This window comes from Heptranchias perlo, chromosome 38 (genome assembly GCF_035084215.1).
Source record: "Heptranchias perlo isolate sHepPer1 chromosome 38, sHepPer1.hap1, whole genome shotgun sequence".
NCBI classification, from domain to species: domain Eukaryota; kingdom Metazoa; phylum Chordata; class Chondrichthyes; order Hexanchiformes; family Hexanchidae; genus Heptranchias; species Heptranchias perlo.
Genome location: NC_090362.1, coordinates 21,817,147 through 21,830,561, shown reverse-complemented (window position 1 = coordinate 21,830,561; position 13,415 = coordinate 21,817,147). Strand labels below are relative to the sequence as shown.

The 13,415-nt window shown below is 41.5% G+C and overlaps 1 protein-coding gene across 11 annotated transcripts in view; it reads right to left on the bottom strand.

Annotated features, from left to right (window-relative positions):
* c38h15orf39 (chromosome 38 C15orf39 homolog) overlaps positions 1–9,515 on the bottom strand; it is a 72,935-nt gene extending 63,420 nt beyond the window's left edge. For 5 of the 11 annotated variants that reach the window (XM_067973648.1, XM_067973647.1, XM_067973651.1 and 2 more), the window contains exons 1-2: positions 9,024–9,515; positions 7,479–7,526 (exon numbers count right to left, since the gene is read on the bottom strand). The gene's annotated coding sequence lies outside the window, so the exon portion shown is untranslated. Of the gene's footprint in view, positions 1–4,496; positions 4,863–5,537; positions 5,680–6,337; positions 6,476–7,478; positions 7,527–9,023 lie in introns of those variants that run through there. The other 6 variants (XR_010958645.1, XM_067973649.1, XM_067973650.1 and 3 more) reach the window with 6 other exon arrangements.
* Positions 9,516–13,415: the final 3,900 nt, after the last annotated feature.

The window sequence follows — 13,415 nt, the reverse complement described above, 5'->3', positions numbered from 1 at the left end:
TAACCTTACTGTGAAATAAAGCATCTTATTGATTCATATCAAGCCTCATCTCACCAAATATATGCCTGGTCCATCTTCGGAACAATTGAAGAAGTGCATGTGCAAAAGACACAAATATCCAGTTCTGATCACTAAAGAGTAGTATTGTTACATCCCCAGGTTGCGCTATTGTGCAAGCAGATATAGGGCAGTGTGAGTCAACTCACAGAAAAGCAAGACATGCAGATCACTTATGGGAATAGCTGACTCCACCAGAACTGAAAAGGTATCAACAGCCGACCAAGATTTGTAACAGTGTTGTTGTTAAATCGTCAAACCGCTGATTTTATTTGACATAAATAAATGTCAAACTGACAAAACCACAAATACATAGAATTATACGGAACGTACAGCACAGAAACAGGCCATTGGGCCTCCGTGCCAGTGTTTATGCTCCACATGAGCTTCCTCCTACCCCTCTCCATCTAACCCTATCAGCATAACCTTCTGTTCCTTTCTCCCTCAAGTATTTATCTAGATTCCCCTTAAATGTATCTATTCTATTCGCCTCAACGACTCTTTGTGGTAGTGAGTTCCACATTCTCACCACTTTCTGCGTAACCTTCTGGTTATATTTATGGCCTCTAGTTTCGATCTCTCCCACAGGTGGAACCATCTTCTCTACTTCTACACTACCAAACCCTTTCATGATCTTAAAGACCTCTATCAGGTCACCCCCTCAGTCTTCCCTTTTCTGGAGAAAAGAGCCCCAGCCTGTTCAATCTTTCCTGATAGGTGTAACCTACTGACTTGATTTAAATAGATCTTATTCACAGGCATATTAAAGAAGTCAAATACTGAATGGGCGAATACTATTGTTCATATGTTTGAAAGTTACCAGGAAATGTGACTGTTTACCCAATTCCTTTTTACAATCCTAGTCAAAAAGGGTCTTTACTCTCTTGTACTCCAAAAACAAGGCCTCGCATGTTAGTACTGGTTTAAATAATGTAGCTGCTGCTAAAGTGTTGGTTACAAAGAGACAGGCAATCCAAATGACTTATTTTGGGAGACTAGGGAATTTCCTGCTGTGAAATGTTCCTCACTAATATTGGATTGGCTCAAACCTGGTACAGGACGGGCTTGCCGCAGGAAATGCCCTTTAAGCATAAATTATTCAGCCTGAAGACTAGAGATGTCGTAATATCATGGGTTTTAAAAAGTACCACAGAATATTGAAAATCATAGGGAGTGAAATTGGTGTACAGCAGAAGTTCGAAATGGACTCATCGTGAATCGATAGCCCGTTTAACACTGCGCCCCATTGTTCTCCATTTCATGCGACTGGTGTATTCCCTAACCCTAACCCTAACCCTAATCCTAACCCTAACCCTAACCCAATTCAACCCCTGTACAGTTCAATTAATCCTGCTATTTTTCAGAAAAATTTAATTTTTTTGATGTAACAGGTACTTTTTCATTTATTGCCATATCTGTGACTACCAATGTTTGCAAATGCCATGATATGGAAAATAAAATCATTTTATATATGATAGATTGTTATACTGTAATGCCTTTGCTGTTCCCATTAAGCAGAAACCAAAAAGCAATAGCATATCTCAGTTTGTAGGGCAATGGAGTAGCAATGGAACTTTTGAGTACTTGTTATTCAGTTTCAGTGGTCATCAAGCTGGCCATCCTCTTTTGCATAGGTAAAAGAGCTTTATGAAGTTATAATAGGGTTTTGCATACAGCTAACACAATGTGTAATAACTACTTCTATTTTAGCTTGTGTACATGGTTCATATAAAACACATTGAGCCACTTGCATGTTGGCCCACAAGGATCTTGATGGCTCAGAAATAAAATTCCAAAGGTGCCCCTTGACTTGGCATCTTAATGGGGAGTGGGGGGACTTCCTATATTCTATCCACCTTTACATGTAGCAGAAATACTGTTTCTTTTTGTAAGATATTACAGAAAACTAAGGGCATGTACCAGGAGCATCATGTTTGTGTATAGTCTTTCCTCTTTGGCTCCCCTGAATGATCATGAATATTTATATGTGCCCATTACAGGCATCCAGGTGCACAAAATTCAAACAGGACAAGCCCAATGAATGAGAAATAAAACGCACTGGATTTTGTAAGCCAGATTGCCAGGGCTTATGCCCTTAGTTTTGACACCCTCCTGTACTGAGTTGGTTCTAGGTGACTACTTCATAGATTAAAATTATATCCTTCCCCTGGATCGCCTCCCCTCCCTTTTCGTATCTGCATTGGCTGGGGTCCGCCATGGTGTTGCCAGATTTCCCTCCCCTTCTGATTGACAAACTGGTCCAAAAACGTAAGCAGTTTGCCGATGGAATGCAAATGAGGCCTGACCATGAAAATAGTTCCGGCCTCTGGCCGCTTCCATCAGGTGGGCGGCATGCTCGCTCCACCCACCTCCTACCCGATGGAAGCGGTCACTTAAAAATTGACCCCATTGAATGTGTGGAAGACCAGTAGAGCCAACTGAAAACTGAGCATGCTGAGGGAAAAACTGTACTCCTGGCTTTAAGTTAAAAAGTAATGCAAATGTCAAAAGTGTTAACATATTATTGGATCTCTTGTGGTGTTCACAGTAAGTTAGAGGATGAGCTATTTTATAATGACAGGAGCAGTAGACCATGTGGTACACAATCCATTATTATATAACAATGTTGCCCGATACGTTAGCCACCAGCCAGATGTGACTAATTGGGAATCCAGATGTGTCTAATTGTGTTCAAGCCCCACTCCAAGACTTAAGCATATAATTTAGGCTGGCATTTCAGTGCAGTATCAAAGGAGTTCTGTACTTTTAAGAGAAGCCACTTTTCAGATGAGATGTTAAACCAGGGACCTGTCCGCATGCCCAGATGCTGTAAATCTGGTTCTGACCAAAGGTCATCTGCCTGAAACGTTAACCCTGCCTTCCTTTGTCCACAGATGCTGCCTGACTTGCTGACTGTTTCCAGGATGTAAAGGATCCGTCGGAGTTTGCTATGTGCAAATTGTTCTGAATACATTGACTGAATTGCTTTTAAGCATCCTCAGATCGTGAAGGATACTGCACAAATGCAAGTTTGTTCTTTTTTGCCATGTATCAATGCGGTATTATGTTGCAATTGAAGCACAAAAGGGTATATGTACACTTTGTCCTACACATGCAATAAACGCTCTTTGGTCATTGTAGGCTAAATATATGTCTGAGTCATAAGGTGTCTGAATTGGCTTTTGGACCACCAGAAAGATGGATATAACTCTCCATTGCCCGCAATTTGAACTCAAGGTGATCCATTTTTCATACAGCTAGAGTGATCAGAACTGTGACATGATATAATCATTGTACGCCAAAATAGACAGTTCAAATAACTTTCAGGGCCACTTTGGGCCTCCCTCTGCCCCAGCTATAGGTTCAGGTTTCAGTTTACGAATGTGCCCCAAGGTATTATTGTAATCAACAATTACCTGATTTGCAGCCCTCTTTTCCTATTGTATAGCCTACTTTTGTTGTCCCCATTGTGCTCCCATTAATCCACAAATGATGGCAGCCAATCAACCACTTCTAATGGTTTCTTTTGTATTTACCATTGTGCTTTGTGTTCACTCGATCTTTTTGTTGCCCTCCATTGCTGGAGTTCAGTGGTAGGCCCTTCCACTTCACACCTAATGTCCCATAGGTGTCTTCTCTTGGATAATGCAAGCTTTTTGCAGCACCCTGGTGTTGTATTAATGACTGAGAAGTCATTCCCCTGGCAGACAAACCACCTGTAGGCTCATGCAGAACTCCAAGGGCTAAGGAAGGATGATCAGGAAGTATAGGCAAGATGCATGTGTATAGAATGTCAAGTATCAGGTGTGTTACATTTCAGAGTTTGTAAACTTTTCTTTAATTTATTTCCCCTTCTCCTGATGCTGATGGGGTAGATTTCACAAGTAACTAAGATCACCTAACTCAGCACACACCAGAGTCAAATTTCGAGCCTTCGAGTATTTATGGCTCGGCCCCTTCAGAACTTTTGTTGACATTACCATTCTTCATATGCAAGCCAGTTTGATTAGTTTATCAATTATCTCCCCCCTTTCTATCTTAAATGTCTTTATATCTTTTTTGATCTCTTCTTCTAATGTCATGCCCACCTTATTAGCCTCCCTAGTAAATACTGAGGCAAAGTAACTTCAACTTTTCTGCCATTTCACTATCATTACCTGTGAGTTTATCTTGTGCATCCCTTAGTGACCCTATCCCTTCCCTGATGTTTCTTTTGTTATTTATGTGTCATTAGAATACTTTGCTATTTCTTTTTATAGTCCTTGATAATTTAATTTCATAGTTCCTCTTTGATTTCCTAATTGTTTCCTTGGCTTCTTTCTTAACCTCTTCATATTCCCCTTTGATATCCTTTCCTTTATTGTCTACGTGACGAACCGGATTCTTTCCCCTCAGTCTGGTTCAGTAATAACTGAAGTCGAATACATTTTAAAGTTCATCACAACTTTAATAGCAGGGTTCTTAGTCTGCAGCATTGATTTGGACTCCTGATAGAGTCCCTCTATGCTGGCAGAGCAAGAACAACAACATACAGAAATCCACACGTTTTTATACAGATGAATAGGGTTGGAACATACTTAACGAGGGTCAACACCAATCATAAGCCGGGCATAGGTTGCCATGCGAGGTTACATTATTTCCGACCAATCATAAATCGTCCATGTGCTGATCATGCTGCTGTTAGACATCAAAGGGGATAACTTCCTCATCTTCCAACTTGGAATGTTCTTCCCTGTTCCTTCTGTTCCTTATCTCCCAACCTGGAATGTCTTTCAACTTTGGCTAAGCTCGTTCCCTATATTGATCTGCCATAAACATGGAGACATTCAGACCAGTCCTTGACTCACATCAAAGACCTATCATTGATAAGACAATGCAGGCCTGCTGACTAAGCAAACATATGGCCCAGCAGGAGGGCCAGGCCACTTGTATCAATCTCAGTTACTAACTAATTAACCCTTTCCAACCATTTTGCATTCTGCTTCTTTGCCACGTAGGCATCTTAATATTTTACGAAAACTGACCACGTAGGGATTCTCATACGTACTTAGTGTCTGCCTTTTTCTTTCATTTCAATTTTACCTTTATCTCTTTATTCATCCATGGTGTTTGATTATTGGTTAATTTGTTCTTGTTTTTTAGAGGAATGTATTTCTCCTGAACTTTATTGATTACCGGTTTAAATATTTTCCACTGCAATTCTATCTCTTTGTCTGTTATTTTTTCCCCCAGTTTATCTTCCCTAGTTCCATTCTCATCCTCTCACAATTAGCTTTTTTCCAATCTATTATTTTGGTCTTTGTCTTACTTGCGTTTTTCTCAATCATTATTTTAAACCATATTATGTTATGATCGATATTGCCTAGATGTTTTCCTACTAGATCCTTACTTCTCTTATCTGCTCTGGTTCATTAACCATTACTAGATCCAACAGTGATTTCTCTCTTATTGGGATATTTATTACACATAATCAAACATACCTGTAAGACTAAGAGAGACAATCCTTGTATTGCTCTTCTAACATATTTCAATGTTAAAATATTCAAACAGGCAGTTCTGATTGCACTGTGATTTGAGTCGCGTGACTTGGTAACAGTCATAAATGTAGATTTGTTAACAAACCTGAAACAACAGCAAGTGAAGTGAAAGCTGAAACATTGCCAATTGACGTAGACAGCTTCCTGAAATAGTCGCATCTTTCAACTATTCTGCACTTTTATGTAAATATGAGAATACAGACGTGAAGCTGTGCTCATCCTTCTTTCAATATTGTTGCATCTCTGTATTTCCTTCATTTTGCTTTTTCAAACTTGCACATCTGTACATGATGACCACAACATATATGGCGTCTTTAACGTAAATAAGCATCCTAAGGTGCTTCAGAGATGTAAAAGGAAAAAAGGATGCTGAACCAAAGACGGGGATTAGGAAGGATGACCACAAGCTTGGTCAAAAGGATCCTCATCCTCATCAAAAGGATGAGTTTAAAGGAGAATCTTAAAGAAAGAGATGAGCAGGAGAGGCAGAGACTGCTTTAGAAGCTCTGATGATGCACAGGGCTTTATAGAACACGTGACCACAACCATTCATACCCATTGTACATCTGCAAATGAATTTGTGAATTAACAAAGTTAGAAGCTTCCAGTTGTGTTTGTGTAATTTTCATATCACAAGTGAACCCAACTGCATAACCGATAAATGACAGGCAGGAGACTGCTTATATTTGGTCAGTTTTATAAGTGCTAAAATTCATATACCACCTCACGTTCTGCTTTCATACATTTTCCTCCAGTGTTGTTGATCCAAATGCTCTTCCATGGTAAATGCCTTCCTCATCCAAACTGCAAACTTCATTCAGAAGTCAAGTCAGACATCTTTAATGTCTACGGCTTGTCTGATCGTTTTTTTCAGGTCATCTCTGAAGGGTAAGAGAGGGATCCTTGACAAAGCACTCTTGAATTGGCAACTACCATTGTCTCTACCATGAGGTGAGAAGAGGGAGGGTTGGCATATAGGGATGACATCAGCCAAGGATGGGGTGGCCACGTATTGGCGCAATGGCCTTTCTCGTCCTTGACGCAGACATATTGTTAGCGTTGTTGCATCACTATGCAAGAACCTCCTGAATGGTAGTTATTTTGTTATGTGCTGATTGCTGCCCTCTTCCCTCCTCCTGGCAATTGTTGTTTTTATTTTTTTTTGTCATCAGTTGTTAGTGTTCTTCCCCCATGAACTGGCTTGAAATGTATTTTTTTAATCATTTAAACAGTGTTTTTTTTCTGTTTTCTCATCAATTTTCTCTCCGTTCCTGATGGCTTTGCTGGGGCCTCACCAAGTGGAAACATAGGCAGCGAGCTCAACAGCTATTTAATCATGGGGGGACATTACAGCTGAAGTTGATCCTGTTCTCATCCAACAACCACAGACAAAGATTTCGAGCAATCGTCACTAAACAGCAATCAGAAGCAGTAAGCCTGGCTAATTTTCCCTGTCCTAACCAAGGGGCACCGAAGCCATTTATGGCAACTCCACTGTTGCCTGGGTTGAGATCAACTAACTTAGCATTGACAAGGGATTGAACAGTTAATAGTCCTAGCTTATATGACTCAGCTACTCTTTGGATAAACATTGAGATATTGGGGGAGCTGCGGAGATGTTTTTTCAGTAGTGGTGCTCAGCCTCTAGGTGTCACTATTGTACTTATGCACAAAGTGAGGCTAGTGCCATCTGGCTGTGGTAATAGTGAACGACGACCTTGGCTGTCTTTTTTTTCTGGGCTGCTTCACTTTTACCCTCTGATTGTTCCATTGCTTTTAATGCGTTTATATATAAAACGCTGCAAATTATTTTCTTACACATCTTGGTCAGAATACAATAAAATTAGTGTTTTTCTATAACTATAGGAACAAATATAAACTTACCACTGCTATTAGATGTTGTTTTCTGCTAGTTCTTGCTTGACTCAGAGTCTGAGGAGGAAGAAAATCACTTAGTAGCGACAATTGTCTTTTAAGCAATATTTCCTCTTTTGAGTCTTGTCATGTTCAGCATTTACAAACATTTCACTTCACCAACAGCATTCAAACTCATTGCATAATCAGCATTTTTTAAATCACAGATCTAAAAAGGGGCTTCTTTCTGGGCAATCAGGAAAACAATGAAAAGGTGCCTTATTCTCTTTGGGGATGATCCCACACGTCATCTAAAAGTTTAAAAATATCCATATGTTGCTTGTTTGCTTGATTTGTAGGCAAAAACATTTCTTGCAAGGATTAAGGTTACAACTTTAGAAAATGTAGAAAATAAGTTTCCACCTGAGTAATGGACACAGTGAGGTGTCAGTGGGGTGTTTAGCCCCCGTGGAATTGTATCCCAGCAAAGCCTTCAGAAGAGGAGAGAAAATTGGTGAAATCTTCTGGCAGCAGTGACATGGCTTTAATTGCCCTTTATGTTTTTATCCTAAATTCACCACAATCTTTATTAGGAAAGTAAGTTAGAATAATATCATGCATGTAACAGGTTGGGATCCAAATGGCCAAGACTGCTTCCTGAAATAGAATATTTCTCTCAGAAGAGTTATTCATATTTAAATCCCCATGGGTTTCCTAACTCCCAGAATTGTGATCCCAAAATTACTTCCGAATACATAATGTGTGTGCAATCTCATTATAATATATGCATTTCACTGTGCACAGACATTTTAGTATATGCGCATCAGGGCGACATTATCCAAGTTTCTGAAAAAATGAAGGTAATTATGCCATGAGGTACATAGAAGTTCTTTGTTTACAATCAGGAGATATGATTGTCAGCTAAATAGAACTTAAGGGGTAACTGCTTCATACTGTTCACTTGCGGAATAGATTGCTACCAAGCATAGTGAATATAGGCTTGGTTCAGCATGCAAAAAGGAAATGGACTGATTCTTGATTCAGCAGGGAGTAGAGGAATGTTGACTTGGCATTTGTTAATAGTTTACAGAGGTCCCGAACAGAAGCCCTGAACAATAGCATGTGCTAAACAAATTGAACAGTCTCTTGATCATACTACCATATTTCAAGTTCTAATATAATTTTTTTATGCACATGAGAGTGATCTTGATTTATGAAAGTCCTTATTCAGCTCTACACTGCCCTTTTAATCGCAGTCTGTAACAATTTTACAGCTATTTTTAAAGGTATTTTAGCAGGTTAAAACAGTTGAAGGTCATTTTCTAGCAAATTTGGGATTTGCAGGAAAACAATTGAAAAATAACATGTTAGAGGGATGATGTAATTAACTTGCACCCCAACAGTGCTAGACTGGCAGGAATAGAGTGCCAATGTTTTTTTTACTCAAGTCTGTCATATTGTTTTGCAAGTTCTTCTGTGAAAAGCACTCAAAGCAACATTAATAGTCCCAAATGCACTTTGAAGAAAAGAAAGGGGAGGAATGATCAATATAAGTACATTAGAGAATGTACTTACCTTTCCAAAGCCAATCCTGCAAACAAGTTAAATGGTTGATTTTTGTCAGGCAATGATCCACTTCTACTGGCACATTCCTTCAGCCAAAGCAATAAGAATGATCTGTAGCAGGACGGCTCTTTCACCCTGCTGAGGCAAAGTGCAGCTTTAGGGTCCGTAGGAAACAGCACCTAGCACAGCAGACAAGGGAGCTGCAAAAGGAGTCAAAGCCAGTTGTGATCACACATAAAGCTTGAAGGCAAAAGTCAAGCACCTCTCAAAGCAAAAACATACGTATGAACTGACTGAAAATAAGCAAAGCCAGTGCCAGTCCCTTATGGTAGGAAACAAGAAATAAGTTCCTTTTTAATGCACATAGGCTGCTTTTGTTGTGAGTTCAAAATGAGCCCCATCTGACAAACTGATATTGTTTCGGGTTATAACTGTTCATTCAAATGCAGTCAGCAGCTCTTACTTTCCTTGCAAATCCGACTTAACTTCTGACTTCTCAGTGCATTTTATACTTATGTACATATCTGAAATGATGAAATAGCAGGTGATGTCACAAGTCTGGGCTGTCAGCCAAATTATACAAAACAGAGCTAACCATGCAAGAATTACAGACATGTGGGCATACAAGGACTCTACGGCAAGATAAAATATCCTCTGGCATGTCTAAGAATTGTTCCATGGTAGTTAAAAAATTCTACTTTAAAAGGGGTGGTGGGCTTCGATCCACCAGAAATTAGGTTAATTAACTTGAACTACAACAAAGTAATTATCCAGTGTTGCAGTGTGAAAAAAACCATTGATCAGAAGCAATACAAATGAGCTGTAGTTTACCAAAAGCAGAATCTCAACTTAAAACCTCACTACGGATTTTATTACCTTTCTATACGAACATACGAATTAAGAGCAGGAGTAGGCCATTCGGCCCCTCGAGCCTGCTCTGCCATTTGATAAGATCATGGCTGATCTGATTGTGACCTCAGCCCTACTTTCCCGTCTACCTACTATAACCTTTGACTCCCTTGTTAATCAGGAATCTCTCTAACTCAGCCTTAAAAATATTCAATGACCCTGCCTCCACCGCTCTCTGGGGAAGGAGGTTCCACAGACTCACGACCCTCTGAGAAAAAATTTCTCCTCATCTCCGTCTTAAATGGCAGACCCCTTATTTTTAAACTGTGGCCCCTAGTTCCAGTCTCTCCCACAAGGGGAAACATCCTCTCAGCATCTACCCCTTCTAGTCCCCTCAGGATCTTATATGTTTCAATAAGATACCTCTCGTTCTTCTAAACTCCAGTGTATACAGGCCCAACTTGTCCAACCTTTCCTCATAAGGCAACCCCCTCATCCCAGGAATCAGTAGAGTGAACCTTCTCTGATCTGCCTCCAAAGCAATTATGTCCTTTCTTAAATAAGGAGACCAAAACTGCACACAGTATTCTCGATGTGGTCTCACCAATGCTCTGTACAACTGTAGTAAAACATCTCTACTTTTATATTCCATTCCCCTTGCAATAAATGACAACATTCCATTTGCCTTCCTAATCACTTGCTGTACCTGCAGACTAACTCTTTGTGATTCATGTACTAGGACACCCAGATTCCTCTGTACCTCAGAGTTCTGCAATCTCTCTCCATTTAAATAATATACTGCTTTTCTATTCCTCCTGCCAAAGTGGGCAAGTTCACATTAGCATTATTTTAAAATGTGGCTGTTAGCAATTTTATTTTTTGAGCCTTTTTTTTAAAAAAGCTATATTGCAGCAACTAAGTTTGGTAGTACATACAACCTCATCGCTCCTCACTGTAATGAACAAGAACTGACATGCGGGGCATCGCGTGTACCAGCAGAACTTAACGTTGCCACCTTCAGCACTGCCAATGGCAAAGTTATTGAGATAATAATGAGCAAGTTATGCTGTATCTATCAGCCATATAGTACCTCTAGAATTCAGGGTTTTAACATTCTTACTAAAACACTAGATTGTTCACTAATGAAGATATAGTAGAGCAAAAAAACAGACATAAATTTGCAAATGGATGCTCTGTTTACCAGAATTTATTTTTAATTTTATCATTGTCTTCCTATTTCCTCCTCCTCGCTTCTCCTAAAGGCACTGGCTGTTACTGGGGTACAGTTCCAAGAGCATTGGCTGTCCTCCAAGTGTATGTGCGAGCCCAATCATGGCCTCAGCTGGTATCCACACGGATAAACTTTTCAGCAGGAGTGGCTGGATAACAATGAGGGATGGGACATGGGGGCAAAGTGTAGCATTCCTACAGCCTCTGGCTGGTATATAACTCAGCACAAACCAGCATCTCAAGCTCAGTTACATAATAGGCAGTGGACTTAGCAACTAAGCAACCATAGTCACCGCCTTCAAGTGTCAATGTCATGAGTCGGGTTAGATAATAATGTGTATGATCCTGTCTCGATTGTGCCTGCCGTGCGCTGTTGTTTCGTCAGTCTGGCATATTTGCTCCACTCCTTATATCACCCGGGAATTGGTTTTCTTGGTCTTCCTTTTGATTTTTGGCCTTTTGTTTCTCCCAAGCCTTCACAATGGCTTGGCGTTAATTGTATCAGCTGCGGCTCAGTTGGTAGCTTTCTTGCCTCTGAGTCAGATAGTTGTGGGTTCAAGTCCTACTCCAGAGGCTTGAGCATATAATCTAGGCTGACACTCCAGGGGAATACTGTGGGGGTGGACAGTGTGCCTGACAAAGCTGGTGATGTTGCTCGTGCTCCAATGGAGTGATGAATGCAGCAATGGACCCCCGCCACCCATCCTGACGATGTGAGTGTGAGGGGGTCCGCAAAGTAGGTAAATGTGTGGGAGGTGCCATCTTTTGGATGAGACGTTAAACCAAGGCTCTGTCTGCCCTCTCAGGTGCTCATAAAAGATTGCTTGGTACTATTTGAAGAAGAGCATGGGAGTTAGCCTCTGCTGTCCTGGCCAAAGTGTATCCCTTAACCAACATCAGTAAAACAGATTATCTGGTCATTATCACATTGCTGCTTTTGGGATCTTGTTTTGCGCAAATTGGCTGCTCCGTTTCCTACATTACAACAGTGATTACACTTCAAAAGTACTTCATTGGCTGTAGAGCACTTTGGGATGTCCTGAGGTCATGAAAGGCACGATAGAAATCAAAGGCAAAATACTGCAGATGTTGGAAATACTCAGCAGGTCAGACAGCATCTGTGCAGAAAGAAACAGAGTTAACGTTTCAGGTTGATGACCCTTAATCAGAGCTTCTGACTTTCTGACAAAAGGTCATCGATCTGAAACATTGGGCCAGCGGGGGGTCGACTGGGCGCGTGGGTAACCCGCCCAGTGAAACCGATGAGTTCCCCAAGCGATCGTAAGTAAATTGAAGCCACTTACCTTGGCATCCGGGTTTCATGCTGGAAAGCTGCGCGGCGGGCGGTCTGCGCACCCACATCATCGGCTGTCGGCTGGAGGAGCACCTATTTAAAGGGGCAGTCCTCCACTGACTGATGCAGCAGAATGGAGCCAAAATTACAGCATGGAGCAGCCCAGGGGAAAGGCTTAATGATGCCTCACTCCAGGTCTTACTGGATGGGGTGAGGAGGAAGAGGAGGAGGAGGAGGAGGGAGATCTTCCACCCGGTGGACGGGAGGAAGTGGCCTGCCTCTGCCACCACGAAGGCCTGGCTCGAGGTGGCAGAGGAGGTCACCTGCACCACCAACATATCGCCCACCTGCATACAGTGCAGGAGGCGCTCCAATGACCTAAGTAGGTCAGCCAAAGTGAGTACACTTACTCATTCCCCTACATTCCGTCTGCCACATCACCGCCCCCACCCCACATCTCCTTCTGCACTGCCAACACTTCTCAATCACATCACTCCTCACACCCACTGAACCTTGATCCTCATCTTACCTGCACTTCCTCATCTCCCCAGTACCCATCCCACCACTACCACTCAACCCAATCCTCATACAATCTCATGGCTCTGTCTCATACTCACCCTCTCATGCATCTCTTTCACGGTCAGTCTCACCCCACCTGCCACTACCTGTGCTGTAGCCACAGGGCATGCATCACATACGTGTAGTAGGAAGCGTAAGGCAAACGTGTCGTGAGCATGAAGGGGATGCACAAGGGTGTTTGAGGGTTTGTCATGGTTTTTACTTATATTTGATTTCTGATCAACTCACATTACATATTATATTGTCACCACTACTGCCACGTCTTGGCCATTCTTGACTGGCTTGTGCAATAGGCTCTTTCATGAGGTTCTCCATGACCACCCTTGATGCCACCCATTGGGTCACCCTACAGTGGGTGTATGTGTAATTCCACGACTACTTTGTGCAGGTACCTGTTGCGCAGCACTGTGTTGTGGAGCTCCACGTGGCGGAGGTGGACGGCGTACCTG